Source organism: Lutra lutra, chromosome 5 (genome assembly GCF_902655055.1).
Source record: "Lutra lutra chromosome 5, mLutLut1.2, whole genome shotgun sequence".
Classification (NCBI taxonomy): domain Eukaryota; kingdom Metazoa; phylum Chordata; class Mammalia; order Carnivora; family Mustelidae; genus Lutra; species Lutra lutra.
The window spans coordinates 23,356,620-23,361,204 of NC_062282.1; the positions used below are offsets into that span (position 1 = coordinate 23,356,620).

A 4,585-nucleotide genomic window follows, 5' to 3' on the forward strand; every position below is an offset into this window, starting at 1 on the left:
GCTGACCGATCAAAAACTTCAACCAGTAGCATAACCTGGAGTTTTATTCCCTCTAAACATATTTTTAAAAATGTCTCCCAACCAAAACTATTGTTTCCTCTATTTTAAAGGCATGTTTTTAGATGTTTAATTTTTGAATAAAAATAATCCTATGTTTTAGATGAAAGAATCCTATATTTTAGATAAAAGAAATTACACTGAAAGTTCTGATATCAGTGTTACCACCACTGCTATTACTACTATTAGCTCCCATTAATTTAATATTTGTGGGGACGCCTGCGTGGATCAGTGGGTTAAGCCTCTGCCTTCCGCTCAGGTCATGATCTCAGGGTCCTGGGATCGAGCCCCACATTGGGTCTCTGCTCAGCGGGGAGCCTGCTTCCCCCTTTCTCTCTTCCTGCCTCTCTGCCTACTTGTGATCTCTGTCTACCAAATAAATAAGTAAACTCTTTTAAAAAAATTAATATTTGTGGTGAGTTGAATTCATTTAATCACTTCACATGAATTCCCTTTAACTCAATTTCACAATTTTTTGAAAGAATATTGTTAATATCAACACCATAAGTTAACTGACTTTCCCAAGTTACACACCTGGTAAGTGAGAAAGTATTTGAACCCAGGCAAACTGCTTTCAGAAATGGCATTCGAAAGCACTTTGTTATATCAGATTCCATAATACAGAGACATAATTCTTCTATATCTAGGTCACAGAAAATACAATATCATATATTATTATAAGCTTCTCAAGTATCTATGTGTGATTTTGGTCTGAATTTTTTCAGTAGGCATACATGGAAATTATTTCTTTTTAGAATTAGCTGGTCCATGGGGTCATTCCTGAGTACATAACCTCTACCTCCAAACATGCAATCCTACCTAATGTTTAGAAATAAATTTCAAAATGTCATTGTTTCTGATACCTTCTATCCAATGAACTCTGCAGGAAAATGTTCTACATTTTTTCCATGTGCTACAATGTTTCCAAAAATATTTCCAGGAGGCAGTTCTAGCTTCACTGGCAGAGAGTGTTGGGCCAACTTTTCTGTAGTGTTTGGATGGCTTACCATATGAGTGCGAACACTGATTTTGTTTCTCAGTTTTTATAGTAGAAGATCACAAAAGTATTTTTTAATTTATTTTTGGTTATGATTAAGTGGTTGTATAATAACAAATTTGGCTGGCCTTTGTCCCAGTTTCTGGGAAGAAACCTCTACATCATTGGAACGTCCTTGGTGATAGGATTGTCTTTGTGATTTATGGTGGGCTTCAAGCACACTTGATGGCTTATGCTGAGGTGGTTCAGGGTGGACTAGGCCCAGCATAGTTTGTGCTAAGGAGATGACTCAGGTTAGAGGCTGGCCATGCCAGAAAGGAAGACCAATCATGTGAGGCTTAGGGCTTTGTGTTATGTGGTATCAGTCAGATCTCTAGACAGTGGAGAAGAGCTGGAATTTTAGTTCAATAGCATGACTAATGATTCCATCAGCAATCTACAAGTAATGAAACTCCAACAAAAACCTTAGACAATATAGCCTGGGTGAATGTTTCCAGTTGGCAATGCTGTGTGTTATCACATAGTGACGTGCTGAGAGGTTGTTACCTGACTCCACAGGCGAAGGACAACAGAAGTTTTGTGTTTGGAATCCTCTAGGACCTTGCACTATGTTCTCTGCCTTTGGCTGGTTCTGATTTGTATCCTTTTGCTATAATAAAACTGTAATCATAAGTATAGTTCTTCCTGAGTTCTGTAAATTGTTTTAGCAAATTATCCAACATGAAGAGATGATGAAAACTCTCCCATTTATAGCCAGCTGGTCAGAACTGGTTGTTACCCAGGGACCCTCAGACTTGCAGCTGCTGTCGAAAGTGAGGGCTTGTGGAAGATGATGCTCTTAATCTATGAAGCCTGGCCTCAGTCTGGATAGTTAAAGGTAGAATTATTTGCAACAGAAGAAGAGTGAATTAAAACATATGATTTTGGGACGCCTGGGTGGCTCAGTTGGTTAAGCAGCTGCCTTCGGCTCAGGTCATGATCCCGGCGTCCTGGGATCGAGTCCCACATCGGGCTCCTTGCTTGGCAGGGAGCCTGCTTCTCCCTCTGCCTCTGCCTGCCACTCTGTCTGCCTGTGCTCACTCTCGCTTCTCTCTCTATGACAAAATAAATAAATAAATAAAATCTTTAAAAAAAAAACATATGATTTTACTTCATAATTTAAAAATATGTCAATAAAACATTGTGAGATATTTAAGATTACTCAACTATGGTATATTATCTACTATGAGTTTATATGTGGTTTTTAAATATGGAATTGTATTAACATTATACACGAAAATGTGTCTATTAGGTTAAAATATTTCCATGTGTTATGCTAAGTGTTGTTATCAAAATGTATCTTTAATTTAAGTATAATTTGCTTCATTTAAAATTTAGTGTACTTAGGGAATGTAGCAGGAGAACCAGAAGCAGCCTCTACCTACTTGCACCAAGGGAATGATACTGACAACCATGGATGGCACAAAGGAGGTCATGCGGGGCTCATGCGGAAAACCAGAGATCTGAACAACTATTGGGTAAAGAAATTTGGAAGTGCCTCTGCTGCCACTGAATTCTGTCAAAAGGCTTTGGAAACAATAGTGAAAATGAAATGATAAAGTGCATTTGAATTAGAGAAAGAAGCTGTGGACTCATGTTTGTGCTCTGCCATGTACTAGGTATGCCATCTTAACTAAGGCACAGTTGGGAGCCTAAAGATGATGAAGAAAACATCACCTCTGGGCCTGTTTGTGTGTCTGTTTATTGATGTGGTGTGCCTCAGGGGACAGTGGTCTCTGTAATCCGAGACTTCTTCAGCATCATCAAGGTGGCTGCGGGGCCAGGGGGGTCCAGTGCACCCACACTGACCTCCCCACAGCTGGAAGTGGTCATGAGGTTTTCTACAGGATCATGTCTGGCATGGGAATTACAGTACCCACACGTTCATCTTCCAGTTTGCACAGTGGCCCAGAGAAGCTCCCAATTTGACCCATAAAACCTTCAAAGCACTGAAGTTAGGCCTTTCTGCTTATTCTCATAATCTTGGGAGAGCAATAGAGATAACGTTAAACAAGAAATTCATTTTATCTTCTAGAAGGTCACCTCTTTGTTTCTCATGAGAACAGCAAATTTATACCTATTACTAGGAGAAAAGGCTCAGAAGCAACTGCCAGAGACCCACGGTGAAAGAAGGGTTGGAGGTGTCTCCTTCCCTATAGGAGATGGCTATGTTTCCATCGTGAATGGGATAGGTGAAGGTATTTCAACATAGATCACAGTTTCTTAACAGGCAGTTTAAAGCCCCCAGGAAGAAGTAATACAGGCATGCTGGATTTGGGGGCAAGATCCACTTGGGTTGTCTTACTTCTAAGAGTTAAGGGAACTCTTCTGACATCCCCAGTTGGTAGTACAACAGCATTCCAGATGTTTAACCAATGTATAATCTCCATTTCTACATGTACGGGGTCTTGTATCGATGTTGGTAAGACTCATGAATTGGGAGGGTGTAGAAAAGAATCTACTAAAGGTGGAAAGGAGTTGGTCAGCCCTGGTTTGTCTCCAGTTTCAAAGGAGAATAGGAACATGTTGAAACAACATATGCACTGTGAGGACAGAAGGTGGGTTAGCCTCCAAGAGTTGTGTGTGGGCAGAGGGGCAGAAATCCTTTAAAACAAAGTGAGCAAAATGGAAGAAGGGAAGAACTTGAATTTTTATGCATTTTCCTACCACCATGACTTTGAAGCCAAATTTGGCCTTATCAATACAGAGAAAGGAGGCAGTCTTGTGGTTGGAGACTTTGAAACTTCAATCAAGTGTGTGTGTTAGACAATTGAGACTCATCCACAGAATGACCCTTTTATATGTATGCTTGGATTTCCCCTATGTCAGCTTCCTACTGCAAGTATTCATGTTTCTGGGGAACAACGTGCTAAAGCTGACTCAGAAAACTGACAATGTTAAGACTAGCTATGCTCTGGGAGCCATTTTTCATTACATCGACTCACTGAACCGACAGAAAAGTCAAGCCTCTTGGTAGCCCATCTTCTCAGCTTCCTACTACCAAGCTGCCCTATTCCCCCCCATCTCTCAGTCAATGCTCAGATTTACCTTGGGACATCCCCCTCAAAGTGGTGACAGTCTCCATGAGAACAACAGACATTTTAAAAGGAATAAGTTCTAAGGCTCTAATACATAAATGTCGTGACCAAAGTTGATAGTACTGTATTGTATAATTGAAATTTACTTAGAGTAGAACTTAAGTGCTCTCTCTCACACACACACACACAAAAGTGTTAATTAACTAGATTGTGGGAATCCTTTCACAAGGATTACATGCATCGAATCATCATGTTGTATACTTTACATTTATTCTGGTTTATTTTTCAGTTATACCTCAGTAAAGCTGAAAAAAGTCAAAACCAGAAACCGATATTGCACACAAGAGAGGAATGAGGATGTCTGTTGATACACCCATCCTTGCAGTTTATAGCTCAGTTTGCCGCTATCTGCCCACTATATACTTTAGAATGGATTTCAAAGCATGGGGAAATG

At 40.0% G+C, this 4,585-nt stretch overlaps 1 pseudogene; it reads left to right on the plus strand.

Annotated features, from left to right (window-relative positions):
* The first annotated feature begins 1,782 nt into the window (after positions 1 to 1,782).
* Positions 1,783 to 4,070, plus strand: LOC125101120 (ectonucleoside triphosphate diphosphohydrolase 6-like; annotated as a pseudogene).
* The last annotated feature ends 515 nt before the right edge of the window (positions 4,071 to 4,585 follow it).